This window comes from Equus caballus, chromosome 29 (genome assembly GCF_041296265.1).
Source record: "Equus caballus isolate H_3958 breed thoroughbred chromosome 29, TB-T2T, whole genome shotgun sequence".
Classification (NCBI taxonomy): Eukaryota; Metazoa; Chordata; class Mammalia; order Perissodactyla; family Equidae; genus Equus; species Equus caballus.
The window spans coordinates 13,779,821-13,791,338 of NC_091712.1; the positions used below are offsets into that span (position 1 = coordinate 13,779,821).

At 41.9% G+C, this 11,518-nt stretch overlaps 1 long non-coding RNA gene across 2 annotated transcripts; it reads left to right on the forward strand.

Moving 5' to 3' along the window:
* Positions 1 to 5,606: 5,606 nt before the first annotated feature.
* Positions 5,607 to 10,150, forward strand: LOC138921435 (uncharacterized). Of its 2 annotated transcripts, none has more exons than XR_011433994.1 (2): positions 5,607 to 5,849; positions 9,983 to 10,150. It is a non-coding gene; the product is annotated as an uncharacterized lncRNA (long non-coding RNA). The 2 variants fall into 2 exon arrangements; XR_011433995.1 differs by lacking the exon at positions 5,607 to 5,849 and adding an exon at positions 9,526 to 9,717.
* The last annotated feature ends 1,368 nt before the right edge of the window (positions 10,151 to 11,518 follow it).

The following is an 11,518-nucleotide window of genomic DNA, read 5'->3' on the forward strand; positions in this document are numbered from 1 at the left end:
TCTGCAGTCTCACTAGAAGGTAACCTCTTCCCCTCACCCACCAGACATTTGGTCAAATTTGACTGGGGGGAAAAAAATCAAAGGACTCAACCTGTGAAATTTCAGATGTGATTAATTTCCAGATGCTGGGAATAAAAGATCCCCAAATTATTCAACATAACTGTCTTATTTTTGAAGAAGTCTTTCGAAAACAGTAATTTACACTCTAAGTTCTTCAACCCTCCTGCTATATCCATCCTCCAATTAAAGGGGAGCTCCCTGAGCTAATCAAAATGCAAAACCTAGTGTTTCCCCTCTTTTCCCTCCCTCCCTTCCTTTGATATTTGGAATAAAGTATGTTCATCTCAGTATACCTTTACTTTATCATCCAGTTGATTATAAGGCTGTCAGAGATTTCCCTTTATGGAAAAGGTTGTTGCACTTGCCAGACTTACTCTGGGCATGACAATGCCTCAAATTATAGAGCAAACAGCAGCTCAATGAAGAATGAGAGCAACTTTTTTAACAACTTATACCGGTTTCTCAAGATTCATCTGTTCCTCCTATTCTTATCCAGGACATGGCAAAAAAGGAGGGCAATGCCACAACTCATTCAAATTGCCTTGTCTTGAGAAACTGCCTGCTTCCTTCAGAGCAGATTTGAGTGTTTTGGGGTTTTGTTTTTTTTTTCCTGAGGAAGATTAGCCCTGAGCAAACATCTGCTGCCAATCCTCCTCTTTTTGCTGAGGTATACTGGCCCTGAGCTAACATCCATGCCCATCTTCCTCTACTTTATATGTGGGACGCCCGCCACAGCATGGCTTGACAAGTGATATGTAGGTCCACACCCGGGTTCCAAATCAGTGAACCCTGGGCCACCAAAGCAGAAGGTGTGAAATTAACCACTGTGCCACTGGAACAGCCCTTGAGTGTATTTTTATGTTGTTATAATTACTATTCTGCTAAGAGTGTCTTCCAATCAGAACACATGATCAGAAGATAAATTCACTTTATAGTACAAGGGACAATTAAGCCATTGAACTAGCACCACTATCCTTTGTTTAATAATATCATTATCATTATTGCATTATGCAATAGTTATCTCCATGCATTATGGAGAGCACCTAGCCGTATAAGGGAGGTATGAGTGATACAAAGATGAAGTATACAGGAATAGTTTGGGGTTCTTTTAGCCACCTTAAGAGCTTATCATAAAGCACTGAATGAATCCATCAGCGGATGCTTCATTGTGGTACAAACTTTAGTCCAGTCCAGATTTCTAAATATCAATATCACAGACAATGAGACTGGATAAATTGTTGCCAGAAGGAGAAACTGCTGACTGGGCATTTGGTCAGCAAATTGTTTGTCCAGACTGCAATATGGTGCTAGCCGTGTGTGAAGACATATCTAGAAATTTCTACCATATAAATGGCTATAAGGCAAAGCACCAAACAAGGATCAATAACGACCACCACCACAATAGCAACGTGTATTCTAGGGTTTTATGTATACTCACCATTTAATCTTTCCCACAACCCTACGAGGTAGGTATTATTACACCTATTTTACAGATGAGGGAACTGAGGTACAGAGAGGTGGAGTAAGCTGACCAAGATCACACAGCTAGAACATCACAGAGCCAGGATTCAAAAAGAGTCCACTTTAAAAGTCTGCACTCTTATCCATATACTATTTCTCATAACAAAGTAGAAGGCAAATCAAAGTGCTATATCACTGTAGCATAAAATTAGGAAATCCAAAATTCACTCAGCTTAATATCTTTATTATTTTCTCAGAACCACTGCATGGCCTTAAAACATCAGTCAGATGTACAAGCAACTGTAGCCAAAAGGACTGGCATCCAAATTGGAATACAATAGCATTGCTACTCTGTCCTTCACACTGTGTTCAACTCATAAACAATGAGTTTGTAAAGATCATAACATAGCTCAGTTTATATTATAAACGTCTCCTCGAAATAACTTGAACGATTTTATGATCATTTAAACAAATTAACAAAATCAAACAATTGATTATGTCTCAATTAACTGTTTTCCTATGCAATTCCCAATCATTTGTTTCCTACAGCAACTCACCAGCTAGCACATTTTTAACCTGATGCTAAAACGTGCAAACAGAGTCTGCTCTCATTTTCCAAGTTGGGGGTGAATGAACGCGCCCTGAGAATTGGGGTCAGCTGCCTTGCCAGGGATTTGAATCATGACAGAGAACTACCTGGCATAAAGCAATTAAGTCTGACCAGTCATGATGGCTATTTAATGAGCCTCCTTGTGGCAGAAGGGCGTTCACTCCACCTGTCTCAAATAGGCTGTGATGTGCCATAAAGCCAATGTAATAAATAATTTAAATGCTGAAATATTCCAGCAGAAAGGCTTTCTTGCTGACTGTGTAGTACCTGGCTGTGCTGTCATAAGTGGAGACACTGGTTAGGAACCTGCCTACTGATTGGTTAACTAAGGGATGGGAAATACAGCACCTCTTTTTATGGGGAAAGAGTTAAAACACTGATTAAGAGTTGAGGATATCAGTGTTTGTACTTCCCATCCATTTATCGGGCACAATGGACAGGCCTTGTCTCCTGTATCAGGCATCTAGAAGGCATGGCCCTGAGATTGAATTAATGATGAGAAGGAGGATGTCCTATAATTACACAAGAAATCACATGCTATGCTATTTAGCCAGCAAAGCTGAGTGGTTTCTGTGGATGGTAAATTAACCCAGTGGGGATTGGGGGAATATTTCTGTGCAAAAGATTTCTTTATTCATGAGAATAATTGGATATTGAAAAGCCATCATGTATTGTGTCTTGATTTGAAACTGTCAACTGATACGTGAAGCGCCCTCCCTCCCTGCCCCCTCTCCTAGGCCCTGTGTGTCTTTGCTCAGCCAATTACGGAGTCGCCTGGCGCAGTGATGCCCAAAGCCCGCACCCAGGACAGCTCCCAAATCCCAGAGGTGGGGGCAAGAAGCCCGTGGCTTGAGAAGCCGGTCCTGATCTGCATTGTCCCTGCAGATCGTTAAAGTGACACCAGGAAAAGAGAAATAACCGTATTTTTTTAAAAGGAGATAAAAGAACAGTCCGTCTTTAAGGTGGAAATCTGAGTATTAGCTTCAAGGTAGCATCCTCTAGGAATTAAAGAGAGTGCTTATTTTTACAGTTCCTGCATGTTTTCAAGCATTTTCTTTCCACAAACACATTCCAAATATATCATTTAGAGAGAAAACACCAGACAAATGCACTGGAAGTTCACAAGTTATGAGGTAATTGCATTAGCACATAGAGAAAAGAGAAAGTATGCACAAAATCCTGATTGGCATTTCTCTGTTTAAAAGGCATTATTTTCCGATACCTGAGCATGCCCAGAGGAGCTGTCTCTGAGCAGCTGTGAAACAGAACCTTTTTACTTCAGGGTTAGTGCAGGGAGCTCATTAGCACCGGCTCTACCCTCAGCTAAACAGCCTTGTTTGCATATTGAAGCAATAGAATGTGTAGGTGTTAAAAAGAAGGAATTGCTGCCGCTCCTCCTGACTGACATGTCTATCTGAGCTCTTGTGTTTACAAGAGAATAACGAAGCTGCCCCAAAGCCCCTACTGGGCCTGATTATTATGCAGAGGCTTCTTAGATTATGTATAATTGATATCCTTTTTCCCTCCAGCTAACCAATGGCAGCTCTCAAGAGTAATACTAATTCTCCTGCATCTCACCATCCAAGCAAACACTGGAAATTGCTATCTTTCTCGCTGCTTAATAATTTTTAAAGACCAAAAAAGTGACATTTATGTTTTTTAGAAGCACAATGACTGCGCAGTTGGTGTGGGTTTACTGCTTAATAACAATCATTGAATGAAACAGTTGAGAGACAGTATTCAGGACTTGCTGAGCCTCTGCGCGTGCGTGTGTGTGAATGTGCACTATGTGCTTGATAGAAATACACTGAACAACAGTCACTCTTTCTTTAAGGCAAAGTATTGCCTCTAATAATCCCCCTTCATTTGGGGCGGGGGAGGGGAGCAGGTCGCTCAAGTTGTTAGCCCTGTGCATTCAAATCCAAGTTACATTTGAAACACTTCAAAGGGAAGCACTATTACTTGCAATTTCTAAACAATTTCTTAGCACCATGTGCCATTGGGATGGTTCCTTAGTGCTTTAAGCCTTGGAAGTTAATTTTTGAAGGGAAAAGTCTTAGATATGTGACATAACTAGGCAAAAGGAACAGGGTTCCGCTGGGGTGCATCTTTGATCTCAGTTTGTAGGCTGCTCAGAAGAGAGAAATGAAGGAAGGTAGACTGGCGGCATGAAGTCCCCATACCTGAGCCTCATGGAGACCACTCAGTCCCCAATGCGGTCAAACTTTCCAACTTCTTGTAAACATGGATATCAGTGTGCTGCTCGGAAATTGGAATGCATCAGCTTAAACATGCCTATCAAAAGATAATAAGACAACCAGTGCAGCTGAAGGGGAGCCCCCAGCATGATTATCATCCCCAGGGAAGTGTCCTGACAGCCGAACACCCTCAGCTCATGGACCAAATCCAGACACAGCTCCAGAAGCAGCTTCCAAGGCAACAAAGAAAGTTTGGATTCAAATTGGAGAGACTCGTTCATCTTACAAATTTAGTTGAGCAGCTATTTAGTGCCAAAAAACAATCCAGAAGCTAACTGTGAGCATGATCGGGTTTCTGCCTCACAGGCAATTGGAATAAATGTGAACCAAAACACAGGATGTGCTGGGAGCACATAGGGGACAAGTCCTGGACCCCAATCAACTTGTGCAATCAATTGGTACTCCAAGCCAGGAGATCCAGAAGACCCCTCATGTGTCCAGAACGACTCGATCTCAAGACCCAACCTGTAGGAAATGACCTAAGACTAGGGAAGAACAAGGCTATTCCAAACTCAGAGTGGGTTCAGCCTGACAGCCTGTGTGTGCCACAGAAGAAGGTGACTGCGAGGAGTAAGTCACACACCTCCGAAGAGTTCCTGAGCCCTTTACGTACTCTCTGTGGACTCTACTTAATTGTTTTAAACTTATTTGTATTTCAGTTGCTTCCGTTTTGGGGAACTGCATTCCCAAAATTACCCTGTTGTGTGAAGCAGGGTAACCCACATGGAGGGAATGGAAGTGGGGTGCAAGGTAGAGCGATTCCGGTTTCTTTTTGTCCCCACAACCAATTCTTGCTACAGTCTCTCCTCAAAGCATTGAATGTGATGGATAAGGTCATACATGGCTCAATTCAGCCGCATGATGTGGTGGCAGAGAAAGAGCTAAAGTATGAGGAAAAAAACAGAAAAGATAATTGTATTTTCATTCAAAATAATTTGGCCCACAAGTACTGGGTCATAAAGCACTCCCAAATTCCTGGTGCTTAATCAGCCTTGGAAATTCAGGAGTGAGTTGGATCGTTAATCTTAATCGCCATACTCGGCAGTATGCATGCACCTTGAGGAAATACCAGCACTTTGTGCTTTGAGTTGGAATCGTAAGAAAACAGCCATTCCTGTGACGACTCCATTTCTAATGGAGAGACTTACAACAACTAGGTCTAAGGCTGGCCTTAGGCTGAGGCCAGCGTGGGAGTAGGGCTCCTTGAAACTGCAAGGAGAAGAGGTCAGACCTGGCCTGGGTTTCCCCAGTCAAAGCACATTCCGTTTCCCAGACTCCCTTTAGGGAGGAAAGAAAAAAGGAGAAGCCTCAAACTGGAAAACTGCTTAGTTGCCAGTTTTTACCCAACTCTCCAACATCCGCAATGTTCTCTCCTTTCCTACAACCCAGCAGCCAAAGCTGCCGAGGACATGAAATCTCAGCAAAGCTGGAAAGTTCGAGCCTTTGAGAAAACAACTCAGGTATGTATCACAGCGTTTTCACTGTCTCCTTCAGACCGTCGGCCAGCAGTAATTCCATATTCCGTGAGCACAGAAGTCTGTGTTTCTTTCCTGTCAAAATATTCCTCTCTTTGAAGAGCCCTCTTCTTTAGGGCTAAGGTCAATAGATATTCCATTATGTAGCTTATATTTTTAAGTTAGTTTATTTTTTTACCTAGGTTTTCTTCCAGATTTGTTTTCTCCAGTTATCTTCAAAAACAAAACAGATTGTTCCTGCGAAATTACAAAATGAATTAAATAATCATCTGTGTGCAAGCTTCTGTCTGGTCCCTGTCTTCTTGGTGTTGCACCAAGAATATCAAAGCCCTCTTTTTCCATTATTGTTACCACTAGTCTGGCTCAGACTAATCCATGCTAACAGTGCTGATGGTCACTTTGGAATTTCTTCACAGCATCTTTTCTCCAGAAAGGCAGTGTCTAGGAAGGAAAGGAAGGAAAAGGTTGCCTCTATTTTAATCGAACAGAAACAGTAAGGACCACTAACTATTTTAATCATTTTGCAAATTTCCCAACGTGGAGATTTTCCTTCAGGGGCAAAGAAATGAATCAATGTGAAGACCCTGCTCTGAGCTGTATGGCAAAGACAAGGAGAACTGACGAGGACTTTAAGACAGTTGCGTGTACCATCAGGACAGTCTCATATAGGGAGTATCTGTAAAGTGCCAGACCTACCAGAATTGGAAAAGATGAAGTTCTCACTCTCCAGGAACGCCCAGCCTCCTGGGGGAGAAAATTTTGCAAAGAAACAAAATAATATGTGGAGAGGAGCTCAGAGGCGGTAAGCAGTTGGGGGAAGAGGAAATTGACATTCCTAGGAGACACTCAGGACGGCTTCACAGAGAAGGGGGGAAATGGGGCTTTGAATTGCGAGTAGAGGTTTACTACACAAATGAGGGAGAAGGCAGCCCAAGCAGAGAGAGGAGTCTATGAAAATGTGAAGAAACGCTAAAGAAGGTGAAGTCTAGAGGAAACAGAGGGACGAGAGCCTGATAGGAGGAAGAACGGGCCATCATACTGGAAGCCGGCCATCACGGAAATGCCTTCGTGACCACCATTAGTACATGGTCCAACCAGAGAGTTACTGGAGCTTTGTCCTAAGGAAAACCTCCTAAAATTTAGAGCACCAGTCAGCTCTGAATTCAGGCAGTCTTCACTTACCCTATGGTTCATGTCTGGTAGGCTCACAACTCTTCAAAATGTAGTCAAGATGTAGAAGGACTTTTGAGCAATTATATGAGATTTCCCAAAGTTGCTTGCCTAATGCTCTTGCATGCTCTTCATAAGGGAATGCCTCAAACTCCCACATAAAGTCTATTTGTGCTTATGTTGAAGATAATTCTAATAAATTACACTGTGAATTTGAAATAATAAATTAAAGGGACAGGAAAAGCTGTTAAATTGACTTTAACAACATTAATAAATAATACTTAAATGGAAGAAAGTGAAAAAACTAAAGAAGCCCATTGATCTGACAGGATGGGCCTAGATTATCTTGACTGATGAACATCGAATGTTTAAGGTGCTTGAAGAGTAAAGCGGTAAGTTTCTTTGTGTGTGTGTGTGTGTGTGTGTGTGTGTGTGTGTGTGTGTGAGAAAGATGGGCCCTGAGTTAACATCTGTTGCCGATCTTCCTCTTTTTTTTCTTCTCCCCACCCCAGTACATAGTTGTATATCCTAGCTATACATCATTCTAGTCCTATGAGGGATGCCGCCAAAGCATGGCTTGATGAGTAGTGCACAGGTCTGTGCCCAGGATCCAAACCAGTGAACCCCGGGCCCCCAAAATGGAGTGTGCAAACTTAACCACTCAGCCATAGGGCCAGCCCCCTAAGTTTCAATGTCAAAATCTGGATAAATATTTAGTAATAATACCTTACTTTCACAATGGTGCTGATGAAAAAATTGTACATATTATGAAAACATGTCACTAGTACTACAAAGTCTGTGCTGCTATAATTTGAGAATTGAATTTCTAAGAATCTGTATGCTATCAAATAGTAATATAAACACCATTGTTTAAACCAATGGCCCTTAACTGGAGGTGATTTTGTCCTCCTTGGGCCTTTTGGCAATGCCTAGGAAAATTCCTGGTTGTTACAACTGGGGGAAGGAGTATGTTGCAAATGGATAGAGGCCAGGAATGTTGCGAACTATCGTATAATGCACAGGACAGACCCTCACAACAATTATCCAGCAAAAAATATCAGTAGTGCCAATGTTGAGAAATTCTGGGTGAAATGAAGGAAAACGTGTTAGCGTCCTAAGAGTTCCAGATTTACAATATCAAATTTATTTTTCCTGGAGAACTTTCAACAATAAAGAGAATTAATAGTTATATATAGTTCTGTGTACATTTTAATTACTAGCTAAAATAATAAGTTGTTTATCAAAAACTGATAAATATCCACAAAAATAAATCTAAAAGTCACTCAGCAAACAACCATGTGAAGCAGCACACAGACCACACCAAAATCAAGGAGCCCATCAAAATAGTCGCAGAGTCGTTCACACCCACCATGACAAACAAAATCAGCGCCAGCTGAGACAGCAGCCCTGCGTGGTTGGCTGCAACAGGTGACAGCTTCTTTGCCTGCATGAAAGGGGCTGGTCCCCAGTCAGTGAAAATCTCCCTATACCCAAGAGTTGTGTCCAGAGGGTGAAATCATGCCACTAATTAATTAAACTCCATTTGGATACGAAAACTCCAGAAAGTATGAGAGATGCCTCTCCCCCAGATTGTCCTCCGGGACCAAGCTCTCAAGCTATGCTAGGGCTTATGATAAACAGAGGTAATCTGCTCCTGTGAACGTAAATTAGAGTCATTTCAACTCATCTCTACAGTCATCAGATACCAGCTGTAAAAAACCTGAGATTGCAAAGTATCCTTCAGAAAGAAGAGGCCTGATGGGAGAATTATCTCAATTAAGGTATTTCAAGATTTAATGACTTTACCATCTTTGATAAAATAAAAAATTCCTTGAAAGTATGAAAATAAGCCATTAATATACTTATTCAAGGAATCCTATGTCAGTCCACAACAATCCTCACCAACCAAATTCCCGTTAACTTATCTCCCCACCGATCGTAATAGCGTACACTTTATTTTATAGAAAATCTAAGGATACAATAACATAAACATGCCAAATGCATTGTTATGTCAATCACTTTATTTAACGTAGATCCAAAAAAGAAAGAGGGGGCAGGCATGAGTGCAGGCTGGATCATTCTCCCAGGATGTATCTAGCACTGCACTGATGGAAAGTGACTCTAGGGTAGAGTAAGGGGTGTTTTACGAGACCCTCTGAGTCACAAAGTGTCCATAATGCAGGAGCTAAGGACCCAAGAAAAACGTGTGATAGTCCAGCATGCTGTCAGGGCCCAAGGAAGTTATGACAGCCTCATGACCAAGCCTCCAGATGGCTCCTAAACGACGTCACAGCCATCCTGTTTGGTGGACCATTGTCAGTTGTCATCACGTTTCAGTACTATTGGACATGAGGAAAATAAGAGCTGAAGAGTGTTGAAGGATGCCACTTTATCCATGGACCAGCAGCCATGAGTTTTCGGGATTCTGTTCATTTTTAGGGACCCGGAACCCTGCTATTCATGAGGTCATAAAGCTTTTACACCACAAACCACTAGAACTTCAACTTCTCTGAAGACTGAGGCTACAGTCATGGTCCTCTGATGATAAACATTGAGATCTACCTTCACCCTGTCTCCCAAAGTCACATAAAATATAATATTAAATCACATCTCAATTGATCATTAGCATTAGCTCCCCTCTGGTGGTCAAATGCTCAATAACAATAAATATTGGAGTGGCTGGGTAATCTACTTGGACTTCTCCAAATTTTTATGATTGGTCAAGAATGCTTGGGAACATTGGGTTTTTATAATATATTTTTGTAACATTTCCTCTTCTGAGATAAGACAATGATTAGAAATTAGAATTAAAATGAGTTTATTCTTTTTCAAATTAATCAAGAAATGTTTCTCCCTTTTGTTAACATCTGACTAACTCCTAGTAAACCACTTATAATTTTTTCTGAACATGTGTTCTATTACCAATTATATTTATCTCTTGTCTGCAGGTGGACATTTTGCCTCACACTCATGGACAAAGGATCATGCACCTGTTAAGAACTGTTATTAATATGGGTTTCCCTCCATTCTCTGTCATTCCAAATCAAAACTCCTTGTTAAATTGCAGCCATGATGACGATAAATTTGGAAATAAATATGAGTAAAGCCAAGTGTCACTGAGACCTCCTTTCTTTTTCTTGTTGTTATTATTATTTCTGGTATCTTACTTTAGCATCTTGGGGTGACTTCTCCCTGATGTAAAGGTCGGAGGTCTATAGAGCTGGCAGGTTATTTAGAGGTTATTCTTCTTCGAAACTTTTACTATTTTTCCTGATCACAAAAATGAGCTGGTGTTTGGAGAGAGAAGGCGCCATTGCTAATGGGCGGCACAATTCCCACTCGAGTGCTTGGCGCCAGTCCCAGCCCAGGCCAGCACTGCACCCTGTCCTCCAGCTCCTGGGTTATTTACTTACAGGACCAATAATCTCTTAAGGGAAGACACCCCCACCCTCACATCCCTAAGTACCCAAGGATGGCAGGGGATGGAGAGTGAGAATGCAAAGTGGGGCTCTCCACCTTGTTAGTGTAGCTGCTGACTGGAGGAAGCAGGAAAGTATTTGCCCAACTCTGCAAGGCGGCAAGGAGGAAACCAGGCTTTTCTGCAGAGCTGCATTGTGACAGATCCATGCTCGCCTCTCAGGGAATGCTGTCTGATCCGTCTGTAATGAGTGACAGCTGTGACAGGTGTAAATACCCCTGTGTTGTAAATTTCATGAAAGCAATACACCTGGGCCATCTGGCTCAACACCACAGCCTGCTGTGTGCTCCGCCTCGACACCCCGACTGCTGGGAAAGCACAACGCGTGCCCAGGCCCCAACAGGGAAGGAGAGACGGGGGGAGAGGCGAGGCCTCCAGACCGGCAAAATCATCACAGCTACTGTTTGGATCACCGACTGCCCCAGTTACTGCCTAGGTGCATTTTCTAATTGATATACATTCATTTAATCTTTTGGATGGCTCTGTAACTGAGATAATATCCTCCTACGACTGATAAAGACACAGAGAGGTTAGATAGATTGCTCAGTGTCCTGAGCAGCTGACCCAAGATTTAAACACAGGTCTGCTGACCCCAGTGCTCAAGATTTTTATTACTAAAACATTCTTATCCTTCATTTCCTCCCCATGTTCCTCTGCTCCATCGTTCCAAGAGCAGGTAATAAGGGTTTATTAATGTAAGAAATATCAGGGATCTGTAAACTCTCAGCCCCAGAAAGTCTAAGCAGAAGATTTTCTTAGCCTTTTCGAGGCTGCTGCGGGGCCAGACATAATAGTTAAACAGCTGGAAGAATCGCTTTAATGATTCACCACAGCTGTACTTTTTTTCTCTCTCCTTTTTTTTTTTTTTTTTTTGGCATTTGCTGTTTGGATTAAAACATGGAAAATGTAATAAAATCTTTTAAAGAGAGGAGTGAAAAAATTACAACAGAAGCTGAATTCTGCACTGCATTGAGATCTGATGACAGACAAAAGCCATCACAGGGGT